The sequence below is a fragment of the Lactuca virosa genome, chromosome 9 (assembly GCF_052849685.1).
Source record: "Lactuca virosa cultivar CGN04683 chromosome 9, Lactuca_virosa_CGN04683_v6, whole genome shotgun sequence".
NCBI lineage: Eukaryota > Viridiplantae > Streptophyta > Magnoliopsida > Asterales > Asteraceae > Lactuca > Lactuca virosa.
Genome location: NC_136434.1, coordinates 206437551 through 206453029, shown reverse-complemented (window position 1 = coordinate 206453029; position 15479 = coordinate 206437551). Strand labels below are relative to the sequence as shown.

The window sequence follows — 15479 nt, the reverse complement described above, 5'->3', positions numbered from 1 at the left end:
ACAAGGGACCTAGCCTAAGGATTTTCATCGGGGTGACAACACATGCTTCAGGGTTTCCTCAACAATATATATCAAATAAGGCAGCCATGTGGGGGATGGAGTACAGCAAATGAACACCCAAGTTCATTAACACCTACAGGTGGCGAGCCTGCCAGTGTTCCACTAGACTGTCTAGAAAAGTCCGTGGTCGTCATCTAAACTCCGCTAGATGACTAGATCACAATAACATCGAGGCCTCTCATCATTTTATCACACGTCAACTATCTACCCATGTTTTACCCAACATTTTAGTAGATAACAATATACTTATACATTCATATACAACTTAAAACCTGTATAAAATATTAATCAATACTCACTCCAAATACATAGATAATATATATACACATAGCACGTATTCTATAGAAGATACTTCATAACTATGTGTTAGAAGAAAGGGATTATACACTCTCTTAAAATGTATACTTAATACATTCAAACAATACTTGTATTAAAATCGTGTTTATGAAAGAGACTATGCACTCACTTGATAAGACGATGCTCGGACAGCACTACGGCTCTTCAAGTAGTAATTCTTCGATGAATCCGGGATATCTTCACACACCGAGCTTCTCGTGGGCAGAGCTTCGGCTCGAAAACTCTTTTTTTCTCTGGATCTTCGGAGCGTCGTGATGATACCGGGGCTTCGGGGGTGCTTCAAGAGGGCTAGAGAGGGTATCGGGAGTGAGATGGGGAAGGGTTTTATCAGACCGAGTAGCTCACCGTGGGGAGCACCGATCCTTTTTGTCAAGAAAAAGGATGGTTCACACCGGATGTGCATCGATTACCGGGAGTTGAACAAGTTGACGGTTAAGAACCGTTACCCACTACCGAGGATCGACGATTTATTCGATCAGTTGCAGGGGGCATCTTGGTTTTCCAAGATTAATTTGAGATCTGGATATCATCAGATGAGAGTTTGCGAGGAGGATATCCAGAAGACGGCCTTTAGGACTCGTTATGAGCACTACGAGTTTGTGGTGATGCCTTTCGGACTCACCAACGCACCGACAACGTTCATGGATCTCATGAACCGGGTGTGCAGGCCCATGTTGGATCGGTCGGTGATCGTGTTCATCGACGATATTCAGGTATACTCGAGGTCCAGAGAGCAGCACGAGGAGCATCTTCGGGAGATTCTTGGAGTATTGAGGACGAAGAGACTTTATGCCAAATTCTCCAAGTGTGATTTCTGGTTACGAGAGGTCCAGTTCCTGGGGTACCATGTTAATCAGAATGGGATTTTGGTCGACCCGACCAAAATTGAGGCAGTTATGAGATGGGAGGTGCCGAGATCCGCATCCGAGATTAGGAGTTTCCTTGGCCTGGCGGGCTACTACCGGAGATTTATCATAGATTTCTCCAAGATTGTTGTTCCTCTTACCAGATTGACCAGGAAGGGTGTTACTTTTGCCTGGGGGCCCGAGCAGCAGGCCTCATTCGAGACTCTTCGCCAGAGATTGTGCGAAGCTCCAGTGTTAGCCCTTCCCGAGGGAGTGGAGGACTTCGTAGTTTACTGTGATGCATCTATATCAAGGATGGGTACGATATTGATGCAGAGAGGGCACATGATAGCATATGCATCGAGACAGTTGAAGCCTCACGAGACGAGATATCCCACCCATGATTTGGAGTTGGGGGCGGTGGTGTTCGCCCTCAAGATCTGGCGCCACTATCTGTATGGAGTCCGGTGTACCATACACACAGACCATAAGAGCTTGAAGTACCTCACGGATCAGCCCAACCGGAATATGAGACAGAGGAGGTGGTTAGATGTAGTGAAAGACTACGACTGTGAGATCTTGTATCATCCGAGCATGGCTAACGTGGTAGCCGATGCCTTGAGCCGCAGAGCAGCGAGTGCTTCGATCCGAGATGTGTGCATGAGGATGACGGTGATGACTCCAGTCTTAGATACCATCCGAGAGGCCCACGCGGAGGCCGTGAGACCGGAGAACCGTAAGGAGCGGGTGATCGGACACATTTACGAGTTTGAGACGGATATTCGGGGACTTCTGACTTTCTGTGGGCGGATATGGGTGCCCTATACAGCTGGAGCTTGGCGTATACTGATGGAGGAGGCACATAGATCGAGATTCTCGATCCACCCGGGGGGCACTAAGATGTATTTGGATCTGAAGAGGGATTACCGGTGGCCCTGTATGAAGAGAGATGTGGCATGGGTAGTTGAGAGATGCTTGACCTGTCGCCAAGTTAAGGCAGAGCATCAGCATCCACATGGCCCGTTGCAGCCTCTAGAGATTCCCCAGTGGAAGTGGGAGTAGATTTCCATGGATTTTATCACCTTACCGAGGATTGCGCAAGGTGTCGACGCGATTTGGGTGATTGTAGACCGGTTGACGAAGAGTGCTCACTTCCTAGCTATCAGTGAGAGCTCTTCTGCAGAGAAGTTGGCTGAGATCTACGTGTGAGAGGTGGTTGCACGGCATGGAGTGCCGACATCGATAGTGTCAGATCGAGATATGCGTTTTACTTCCAGGTTCTGGAAGAAATTTCATGAGGAGCTGGGTACCTGGTTGCACTTCAGTACCGCGTACCACCCACATACAAACGGGGCAGAGTGAACTGACGATTCAGACGCTCGAGGACATGCTACATACATGTGTTATGGACTTCGGTGGAAGTTGGGACACTTATTTTCCCTTGGCTGGGTTTTCATACAACAACAACCATCATTCCAGTATTGGTATGCCTCCCTTTGAGCTCTTATATGGGAGGAGGTGTCGGACTCCCATATGTTGGGGAGAGGTATGGCAGAGAGTGATGGGGGGCACTGAGATAGTGCTCAAGACGACAGAGCAGATCCAACGGGTCAGGCAGAGATTATTGACAACCCAGAGTCGTCAGAAGAGTTACGTCGACCGACGCCGTTCAGAAGTAGAGTTTCAGGTCGGAGATTTTGTCCTCCTGAAGGTATCCCCATGGAAAGGGGTGATCCGATTCAGGAAACGAGGCAAGCTGGGCCCTAGATACATTGGTCCTTTCAGGGTGATCGCCCGAGTGGGTGAGGTAGCTTGTCGGTTGGAGCTGCCTGTAGAGTTGAGCCAGATTCATAACACCTTCCACGTGTCCCAACTGAGGAAGTGTGTAGCCGATGAGACGACGGTGGTACCTTTAGAGGACATTCAGGTTGATGAAAGCCTGAACTATATTGAGAGGCCGATAGCGATCTTGCATACGAAGGTGAAGGTCTTGAGGAATAAAGAGGTGCCCCTGGTTCAGGTCCAGTGGCAACATCGGAAGGGATCCGAGTGGACTTGGGAGCCGGAGTCCGAGATGCGGGAGCAGTACCCAGAGTTATTTCCAGAAGATGACTTCGAGGACGAAGTCTGATTTTAGTGGGGGGGGGGGGGATTGTAACATCCCAAGACCAGGTATATATCATAAACTCTTGTTTTATTATAAATGTCAAGTTTGGCCCTTTAAGTGAGAAAAGGTGGTAGTTGAGTACGCAGGGCGTACACGTGTGTACGCTCAGCGTACTCATGTGCGTGATTTGGACGCGGAGACCACCTAGTACGTTGGGCGTACTAGGCTCAGAGTGAAAACCCTAATTGTGGGGTGTGTCCCTATTTAAGGAACATGATGGCCTCATTTCTGGCCACTATTTCCAGCCTTCAACCCTCTCAAAACCCTAATTTCCATTCCTTTAGCTTGAGTGACCATTTGTGGGCTTCTAAGTGTTCTTGTGGGATTCTTTGCGTGAAGAAGGAGCATTGAAGAGAATAGAGTTGGAGTCTAGGCTTTGGATCTAAGCTTTTCTGTGGTTGGAGCATCATTTGAAGGTATAAAGTTCAAAGCTTTCTCATCCTTTTTGATTTGTTCATATTATGGTTCATTTTAGGGTTCTTGTCCAAAAGCTTGAAGCTTTATGAGTTTTTTGAACTCCAGAGCCTAATATATGTCCCTTTAAGTGTCTTTAGTCGAGTGGACTCATAAAAATGGGGTCTTGGACGTCAAAACCACCCCATGCATGAGATATGAGCATTTTTGGGAGTAAAGAGTGAGAGTTTTTGGGTTTGGGACTTTCTCAGCCATGCACAGGCTTAAAGTCACGAACTTTATAGAGAATGAGTCTTTAGGGAGTCCAGATCTGAGAGTATAGCTATGGTCTTAACGGATTAAGACCAAGAGAGTGGGAAAAACAAGTCTGGGACGTACGCCGATCGTACTCCCAGGTACGCGCATCGTAGCGTCGAGGATCCCCGATGCATGCATGGCGAGATAGTACGCCCAGTGTAAAGGGGTTGTACGCCCAGCGTACGCGCTGCGGTTGACTTTTGTTGACTTTTAGGGTTTGGTCAAGTTATGGACTATAGAGGCCAGAGAAGGGTAGAATGGTCTTTTATCCTTATGTGAATTTGTAGTGGGTTTAGCCTGGCTTCTTTGAGGGTCGTTTATTAATTAGAGATAATTATGGTATGTGTTAGGCGGAGGCTAGACCGGTGATTCGAGTACGAGGTTTATTTGTTTGCTTACGAGACGAGTCTTCTCAATATACTTACCATGAGTGGTAACTTTGTGTGACCGGATGGTCTTGTATGTTTATATTGAGTATTGTGATATCATGCATTATGTCTTTGTGATTTATGTTGTGTATTATTCTGAGCTTTACTGAGTTAGGACCGGAGGGTCCACCCGAGTTGTGGGACCGGAGGGTTCCACCGAGACACATTGAACGGAGGGTGTTATTCGAGATATAGCCATGAGAGGCTAATGAGATGTGTGTGGTATTTTGGGGAACTCACTAAGCTTCGTGCTTACCGTGTTATGTGATATGTGTTTCAGGTACTTTTCAGAATCGCGGGAAGGCACCGGGTTGATTGTACACACGAGATGGAGTTATGTATTTGAGGATCCTGGATTTTTATTCAAACAATTATGGATATGTGTTTTTGATAATTTGACACTTTGGGGTTTTTGTGAAATGTGTTAATGAAAATTATGTGATTTTATAATGAAAATTTTGTTTGAAAATTTACGGTGTTATATTTAATTCCCTTTAAAAGGTAGTGAAAAGTAACCATTTTTTTGCCTTTTGGTGACATAAATGTGAGTGAAAGAAATTTGACGTGACATTCAAAAAATGAAAGATCTTTCCCATACATACCTTGTAGTCTAAGCATGGACCTTTTATATATATATATATACACGTTTAAGGCCCGTGCTAAGCACGACACATGAAGGGTAATTTTGGTATTTCATAAAAGAGATTGCATGATTGAAAGACTAATTCTATAACACGTAAGGTTTTAGAAGTATGTCTTAAATAAAAAAAATGCTTATATTATCAAAATTAATGTTAAAAGGTTTTAGCCAAAATTTCCCTGTTATAAATACTATACATTTGCCATAAATTGAAAATTATACTACTATTTGAAGCACAAGTTTAACCAACAGAAAAGAATAGTAGCCAAACTTATATTTCCTTTGCTTAAGTTTTAATAATGAGCAAAAGTTTTGTGTCATCACTAACTCATTGCAGTACAATTTTATAATCAATAAGCTTTCAATCCATTACACCTTAATTATAAAAATGAAAGTCAATTGCTATAATAGTCAAATAGTTAAAAGTACATTGCATTTTCTGCATTAACATAGCTTTGACAGCCCTTTCTATACCTAAAAATGACCACTATCCAGAATCTGTAGAGATAGATCACAAACATAAAACAAAATTAAGTTATAATTTAATTTGTAAGGTTTAATTTCTACTATGTTGAAAAAAAAAACTTTAAATATAGGTTTTTTTCTTAATGACAAAATATTTGTAAGTGCTATCCAATTTACCAGAGAGCTCGAGGCTTGATAAGTTGCTTTAACAACCCGGAAAAAAAGTTAAAAGCTTTAAAAAATGAAAAAAAAAAAAATGAGCATTTGGGTTTTAAATGAAGGAAAAAAACAGACCCAACAGATATTGCCATCAAAATGCATCAAAACTAATTAAAAGAAAAGGAAATTTTCTAGAAAGATATCTTTGTCATTTAAAGTCTCCCTTGGTGTTGGTGGTGCATTAGAGTGGCCTTTGAACACTCGCATCTTCCAGCAATAACGAAAAGTCAGTTAATGGCAATTGCGTAAATTATATTAATTCTACCGGCCAATGATAAATTGCATAAAGTAGAAGCATAAATAATGTTATTTCTGGCATTTAATCCTCTCAAGCTATTTTTCATGAACATTATTTTCCAAAATCCAAATCTTACCAATTTATATGATTCATCTTTCCATGATTACTTAATTCAATTCCTCTTCCTTTTAAATTTAAATTCGATTCCTTTTAACTCATTAGAAATTCTTTTTTGCAGATTCCAACATCTTTCCATTTTTTCTTCTTATGATGAAAGATCTGTGTCAAGTTCTTATAACCATCATTGTATTAATATTGCTCCAAAAAACCAAAAATAAATAAATAAACCAAGAAGTAGACACCGGAATAAATTTACTAACCATATACATAATAAGTCAAGAAATTGAGTTCTAAAAGAGTTAATAATCAAATTAAATGAACAAAAATGGTTATATGTAGAAATTAGAAACCAAACGTTAACATCACATAAACTGTTGAAGGAAATCCGATTCTGGTTTGGTTGTTATATGTTTCCTCATCTAGCAAGTGGAACAAATTCTCTTCTATTTGTTCATCAATAACCGAATCTTGCAACCAACCCCATCAGTAAATGGACATCATCAGCTCATTACAACCATCAACTTGAAGATGTTACAAGAAGTAAAGCAGGTCTTTTTAAATGATTTGGCACATTGTGGGAATCGTTCTATATGTGATTGAGAACCTACCTAGGTTGAACATCATCGATTCATATTGAAAATACTTGAGAAAACGATCAAAGCACAAAAACCTTGTACAGAAAATAAAAAAAATCATGAAAGTACATCAAGATAGCGGACCTCCCATGACCCGAAGAAGAAAGAGGCACTCCCACTACATACATAAAATAAAAATCTTTAGGATCCTTAATTAAAAATGAAAACCCATTGATTTTGCACTGATGTAATATTAAGCCAATAATTTGACAGGGGTTTATTTTAAACTTATTACCTGTCTCGAATAAGAGAATAAATTAGTGTTTTTTTGTGGATGATGTCGTCGGTGTTCTCTGTTGAAGAATTCAAGAAGATCAATCAATCTTCAAACGAATGGAGAAACCAATATTATTGGATTAAAAAACCGCAATTTAATTTCTACAAAACACTAAAGAGATTTTGATTGACATAACTAACCAGATTATTGGCCGACGTTGAGGATCAAAGGGCCGCAAAAAAAAAAAGATAGAGAAAAAACAGGGAACAATGAGAAGGAAGAGTGGTTTCTTAAGAATCAGAGAAATATGTGTTCACCTTAAATACGACCCATAAAACATTTCGATTCGCCTAAAATCCACTATACGTGATGCTCCAGGATTTAATCCATCATATTTGTTGTCAGTTTGAACAGTGCTTTACACTTTTGCAGATAACCTCCACTAAAATCCACCAACAAACAAGAGATACAACCAAGTTATAGGTCTAATGATCGAACTTTTTAAAACATGAGCGGTTGTCTACCGGGCAATAATGCTAGCAACTGGTGATGAAGGTTGAAAACGATACTGGAGTTCTAAAGCACTGTTGGTGCGTCGATGGGGGCAGTGGTGGCGACGATAAATAGAAGATAAGGAGCAGTTGTATTCCGGTAAGGAAACAGATGTGACGATATATGTGTGAGGATAGAAGCAACGTGTCCATTGAAGGGTTTCTTTTGGAGAAACGGGAGCCTGAAAGAAAGCGGTGGTTGAGGACCGATGTACCTCTCTCTTTGAAACGTGGTGTCTAGAGCGACGATTGACCATCTTCAACCGCTGACATACGCTCTTCTTTAAGGCATATTCACGTGCTGTACGCGCTATTCGAAAAATAAGGTTATATATATATATATATATATATATATATATATATATATATATATATATATATATATATATATATATATATATATATGGAAAGAAGTTAAACACATGTGATGTACATGTTACAAATTTTTTTCTTCAAATATCAATATGGAAAGAGGTTAAAAATAAAGAGTCGCCGGTCATTATGACGGTGGTGGAGGAAAACCAAAAGTCAGGAATTAACTTAGGCGATAACAATTCCAACTAGTGTCATACCCGTCCGGTGGACATGTTACATTTGTTTAAAATATGATAATTGTCGAATGACCATTATCCCCTCGTTTGATTTGTGAAATGTACTTTTTTTTTGTTTGTCTAATTATATATTTAACATTCATTTCTAAATCTTCATTTTTTTAATTATTTGTTTTGTTTTCTTATTTAACGATTGTATTTTGAAAGTACAATGGCTTAATAAGAAAAAACATAATTTTTTTTTGAAAATATTAATTAAAAATGAAAGTATGATGCTATATTTGAAAGTAAATGCTTAAATAAGAAAATAACATAATTTTCTTTAAAATAAGAACTAAAAATTAATGTATGATGCTATATTTGAAAGTACAATGCTTAAATAAGAAAAATAACAAAATGTTTATTGAAAATAAGTACAATGCTATTATTTTCAAAGACGAATTACCATTTTGCCCCAGCCCCATTTATACATTTGTTTAAAATATGACAGTTGTCGAATGACCGTTGTAATAACAAAATTGACTTTACTTTCTTCTATATCATCATTATGTAATTTGTTTCTATATTAGCATTGTACTTAAAACTTTTTGAAAAACACAACTTACTTCTATTGGTAAACATAAATAGCCATTTACTTTTTCATTATTATCCAAAAAAAGCAATGTACGTCATTTATATACCATAAATAGCCACCTACTTATACTTTTTAACCAATACTTTCAAGTACATTGCTATGTTTATAGAAATTTGAACTTACGGATAGTACTTACAAAAAAAATTATGAAATGATTGTAGTTTTTAACTTACTAAAACAATTTGATAAGTTACAATAAGAACATTTCTTATGCAAAGATACAAAACATATCGATTAATAGAAATACACTGAAAACTGGGAAAGAAATGCAAGATACAAAATAATGTCATAAAACACATTAACGGGTTGACCTAACCCGATAAATGAATTATCATTCATTGTTTATAATGTCCTTGTCTATACAGTTGATGATACATTACATGATGTACCCTTGAAATGTGTAAGTAAAACAAATGTTGCTTCAATCATGCCGATGAATTCCAATGATTGGATTTGTACTTAAAACATGAAAACAGTAATAGGTAACTCATTGTTATATTAGGAAATAAAGAAATGAAAGTACAATGTTATGATTGGTTAAAATTTGCAAACTACATCGTGCTAATAAGAAAATGTATTGTTACTTTAAAGTTTGGGCATCCAGTAACTCAGATGATTTTTGTTAATATTTTTTAAGAAAAGGATTTAATGCAAAAAACAACATACTTCTATCAATTTTCATAAAAAGGGGCTTGTTTGAACTTAAAAAAATGTTTAATACACGCTTCTTTTCTACTATATGTGGTGTTTTCGTATTTGAAAAAATCTTAGTTAATATTTTCTTTACTTGCTCAACAAAATCCTCATGGTTAACAGCTCAGAAATTACTTAAACAGTTGATCATAAAAGGGGGGAGACTAATATAGACACCTAACCTTTAACATTTCAACAAATAATGTCTTCAAATGACATAAAGTTGATAATTTGTGTTGGGTACCATTCTATGAGTGACATAGAAGACTTATGCAATCTTGGATATCCATTTTTGTTATCTTATCAATATAATCTGCAGGTCAAAGAATAGTCCTGTCAAGAGAAGTATTAGCATGCAAATGGTAAAAAATTACTACCTCGGGCTATTAACTCATTTGCAATAAGGATTTACAATTTATTATCGGTGGCTAGAATAGGACCTTAATACACCAAACAACAAATCTATAAAAATGTAGAATCCACTAAGCAAGTGTAAAACGAAACTAAACAGGGATCACTACAACATCATATGCTCAACATATATTATTTGTCCATTTTGCATAACTACAAATCTATCGTTTCCTATCATCATGTGTTTAACAGATGCCAACATCGTTTAGCATCTATTGGGGAATTGACCAACTATTGGGTAGATCACCATTTTGCTCTTTTGGAAGGGTAAATTTGTAAGTACATAAAAGCCAATCTTCCCGGACCATCTCTTCGAAATCTGCATGGCAACTTTGTAACTGATCATCATCAAAATTCAAAAGGTTCTAGAAGATCGAAGAATATCTATCACATTCTAATCATATTCTACGAAAGTAACTGATCATCAAGGTCTTATAGGGTATTCAGAAGATCCAAAGTCTTCATAGAATTAATCATGGTGAACACCTGAACATACAAACATGGATCAATAGTTGACCATCAAGTTCCAATTTATTAATCAGAATAAAAGTTACATAAGATAATACATTCCACCATTATGAAGCTAATCAGGGGTAATTTGGGAATTTTTTGCTAGTTGTCCCTGTTTCGCAAGACTCAAGTGGCCGATAATACAATTGAATATCAGTATCCTCATGTTTTCGCTACAAAGAGGAAATGACACATACTGATTCAGAACCAAGTAAACTCAACGGATATGGCAAATGGTATATATGGAAAAAGCCACACCTAGATGACAAGAATTTGGATTCTTCCATCTAATTCACGAAACAATAACACATAAAAAACTAATTTTGAAATGTTAGTATCTATAAAAGTGAAAATTAAAGAGTTTTTATGTAAAATTTCATTGTTTTTTTTTTTTTTAAAGGTAAGGTATAATTATGTACTTTATGAAATATAAAAGGTTACTTATTTACGTTAAAGAATTTTTTTTGATCATTAGAGTAAAAATAGAACTTTGATCATAAAAGTATAGTTAGAAGATGGTGATCATTGAAAATAGCAATGTACTTTTGTTTACCATCGTTTTTTCTATTCCAGATGGGCCCTTTAAGGAGATGTACATATTTTTGGAGTTTTGTATCCTGATACATTAAATCAATCATAAAAATACACATACTTGGATTACCATGTCATTAGATTTTTTTTGTTTATAGAACCTCAAAAACTTGATTAAAAAGTTTTAAAATTTAGATGCTAGGTTATTAGGCATACTTTGGTTTGCAGATCTACAAGTATACCTTTACCAGAATAGGCATCAGCATTCCCATTAGAATTGCAATTTCCATTTGTCGTGATTTTTTCATAAAGCACACCTAAAAAGATATGAGTAAATCCATAACGTTATATTAATGGGGTTAAACATTTAGAAGGTACAAATAAGTATTATTAAAAAAAGACTTTAAAAAAACAAAAGCTTCACTATTTAACAGTTATAAAAGAAATATGGGAAAAACATGAATGATAGGTTCACTAATGATTTTTTTTTATATGAAACCCGAAACCGTAGACCATTTATTTGAAAGAGTATGGTTTTGATGACTATTTTTAGCTAAGTCCTAAATTTTGGCTAAAATTAGAAAAGTCATTAGGAAAATGGCTAGATTAGTAATTTTCTCTTTTATCTATTAGTCTTTTAAATAATAAGAATTTGAAATAATCAAACAACTAATTATATTACTAATATAACTTCAAACTCTGCCATGCAATATGTTGTAGTTGGTTATCTGTTTTTGAGCAACCAATAATCGAACTCTACCACCCAATTTTTTTTGGCCGTTCTAAAAAAAAGACAATATATTTTGAGCACTTTATATCACATCATCACTTTCAAATTGCATTTCCAAACACTCCATTAAAGGGGTTGGATGGGGACAAGTAGGGAAATCGATTTGACCAAGTCCAGCTATTTATGACTTTGAAAAATGACATAAAGTGATGATTATATGGGTGCCTAAAAACACCAAAAACTATTAACACCACAGATATCATGAAGCTATAAAATTTATGTAGGTTAATCTAAACTAATCTGGGGCACTACTCAAAGGGGTTCTTGGTTTATAATAGTTTAAATGGATCCATATCATATATCAATTTCCCCTAATAACAAAAAAGTTAAAAAAAAATTCACATTTATAGATAAGAAGCAAGTACAAGAAACTAAGCTAAACTTACAACAAAGAAAAGCATCAAGGAGATACCACCAGGAAATATTTTCTTTTGAGAGAAAACTCATATATGTGCTCATTTCTACAGCCTTTATGTTGAAACCCTCTTCTACAAAATTTTTAAGTGTGTTCATGATTGAAGTTGAATGTTTTGAGAAAAAGAAAGAAAAGGAAGCAGAGACGTGTAGAAGCCGAAGGAGAGAAGTATTCAAAATATGTTATGAAAATGGAAATCTTTCCATAACAAACTATAAACATGTTATATAACTCTCTACAAATCAGATTCTATAATTTTTTTTGCATATATCTCACTAAATTTACAAAAATTACTATTCTACAACAGAAGATAAATTTTACCTCACACTTGAAGATTAATGCTTGATAACTTGCTAAACTTGTTTATTTACTCCCTTTTTCTCCTAACTTTGATTTTCAACTTGCTATAAGAAGAAAAATCGAATGTGGTTAGCAATTACCACTATACATTGCAAAAACAAACAGCCAACAGGGTTTCTTGAAGTAAAAAGCATCACTATTTATTATAACAATATGTAAACATGTAAGAATCAAACCTAATTGCTGAAGAAGCCAATCACAAAATCTAGCAACATGTCTGATGATGCATGACCTGCTCATATGCCTTCCTGAATCCTAATTTTAGGCATGTCATTACGTTAACACTTCAACTGTCCTATTCTTTATATTCTCAAAACAAAAATGATTAATATTTAATCTTGCAATTCCAATAGTACCTGAAAATTATGAATTGGATCAAATAAAATACTCATAAGTTAACATATCAACTGTGAAAATTCTTAAAATATAAAGTGACCAGTTCAATAAAAAATGTCCACATACTACTTTCCTCAAAAGGGAAACATGCTATGATATGTAAAAAGCTAATTACAACATCTTTATACCTATTTGACTTAAACAATCAGTAAATCACCACAAGAGAGAAGGAGATATTATGAGGTGGAGGTAATTGCCCCTATCCATATATTTGTCCCTGAACATGAATAATAGTGATATGTAAAACTGATAACAATAAATAATTATTTACAATGAGATATGTTAATGTAGACACCCAAAACAGATAAAAGCTATAAATAAAGAAGGAACTTATATGCTCTATTCAGGGACTAAAAATGTAATTTACTCCAAAAAAATGAATTCCATGGTTTTAGGGTGGAATGTTTAAATGCATTGATCAAAGGATGTTGCGAATTATGATGGGATTGAATTCCATACTTCATTTGCAATAAAACACGGGAACAGTGGAATTGAAATTTTGCTATGCTTCAGATTTAAGTCTAAGTATTTCAGAAGGGGGTAAAAGGGAAATTCTACCAAATAAATAGCATTTGTGGTAGTGCAAGGGCAATTTGGCCATTTTAGGTTTTTATTTATGTTAGAAGGTTAGCCTAAAAGTTGATGGGAAATTAAAGGGCAGGATCATCTTTTGTGAAAATATATCTTGCAGGTCAAAGAGATAAGCAATGTAGTTGCTGATCTCTTAGTACCTTTCTAAGATTTTCAAGTTTAACTAAGATCCTATACCAAATTCGACCCACAGATGTTGAATCCATGTAAGATTTTAGGAAAAGCTCCAAAATACAAACTTAATATGAAATTGAAAACAATATAGTTGAATAAAATTAGGCATAAATCAACAAATGGTAGTGTTTTTACCTTAAACCAGTATGAGTTGAACACTCATTTGGTTTCTGGATGAGTTTTTCCGATTCAAGACTAAACAAATCTTAATCGGGATCTGCCATGTTTTCATATCAGTCTTGACCCATTCTTGACCCTGAAGAAGAGATTAACACCCAAATTAGAAGTAGCATTTAAACCTAGACAGAAGTGAAGTGATAATTTAAGGAGAAAAGAAACATAATTGTATTACAAACATACACATATCAAACTAATTACTCCAAATAATCACCAATAATCCATAATTGAATAGGTGAGGCATCTGTCATGAGAACATCTTGGATTGTGATACCTCAGGTGAAGGTATGTTAGACGAATTGGAACCATTAGGATCAACTGTCGATTTTGATACATCTGTCGGTGGATTCACTTTTCCAGCAACAACTTCAACGTTCTATATAAAAAGTATACGTAACACAATTGTTAATACATATGAAATCGAAATTTTAAACATTAATGGACATTAGCTTCAATTATATATCGAACTTGATTATACAATCGACTAAATATCAAATGAATCGAGACAATAAGCTAAGCTAACCTTACGTGAAGAAAGAATATACGAATTGGCAAAAACATTAAATCAAACGAATCAATTAGTTTTACCAATTGAAACAAACAAATGCAATGAGATACAAACAATCGAAATCGAGTAAACAAATGATTGAAGCAACAGAAGCAACTATTTATTCCAACAATTGTCAATCGACAACTATGATTGAAGCAATTACAGTGAAATTCAACTCTTTATATAGGCAAGACAGTTAATCAAAACCATCTGATTTCTAGCAATCATGGAATCGTGTGGTGCAGTTGTTGATTAAAACCAATTTGCGGTTAAGGGTAAAAGTCCGACGCGTTTCCAAATCAATTGCTTCTTGAGGAAACAACAGTCAATTGTGTACAACGTGGGTAGAGACGGAATCGTGGGGGAGAAGAACCAGGAGGCGAAGAACTGCAAAAACCGCCAAAATCGAGTTTATGCGGACGAGATTAAAAGAACGTGGAGTTTAGACGGCTGTGATTTTGAGGACGACGGTTAGACTCACCGTCGTCAATATCAATAGTATTAATAATGTATAAGCGACGTTCGGAATTCCTCACATGCCTACAACGCATACTCCTATACTCCCAACACTAGCAGATTTCACTTCTCAAGAAACGGACACGTCCATCACATGTGGGCCTGCCAAAAATATTGACTTTGGGCCTATAGAGAACTTGGTACCTTTAGGATGTTTTGGGCCATTCCCAAACAACCCCAACTCGCCCATCTTTATATTTAACTAGGTGTGAAACCCGTGTATTACACGGGTTGATTAAAAAAAATTATATATGAAGATATAAGCTTTAAATATTTTTTTAAAGAAAACATTAAATATTAAAATGTAAACATTAAGTATTTTTTGAAATAAAATTTCAAAATATATATACAAACAAAATGATGAATAAATAAATAATTCAATTTATATTAATAAAACAAACTACAGAAAAATAATTATATTTTGACCATATAACATTTTTTTAGTTTGTCAATAAAATGCAACAAAGTTTGATTATTTTTTTTATACATATCATTTTGCCTAAAATGACAATGTACTTTAAAAGAAA

The 15479-nt window shown here is 35.8% G+C and overlaps 1 long non-coding RNA gene across 7 annotated transcripts; it reads right to left on the bottom strand.

The window, feature by feature from the left end:
- Nucleotides 1-9960: 9960 nt before the first annotated feature.
- LOC145138163 (uncharacterized) lies at nt 9961-14264 on the bottom strand. 7 transcript variants are annotated; one of them, XR_013721352.1, is made up of 7 exons: nt 14070-14258; nt 13845-13965; nt 13073-13161; nt 12725-12904; nt 12510-12592; nt 10711-11300; nt 9961-10625 (listed from the first exon to the last, which is right to left on the bottom strand). It is a non-coding gene; the product is annotated as an uncharacterized LOC145138163 (long non-coding RNA). The 7 variants fall into 7 exon arrangements; XR_013721355.1 differs by having other exon boundaries at nt 11226-11300; XR_013721353.1 differs by having other exon boundaries at nt 9961-11300; nt 14161-14264.
- Between the last annotated feature and the right edge of the window lie 1215 nt (nt 14265-15479).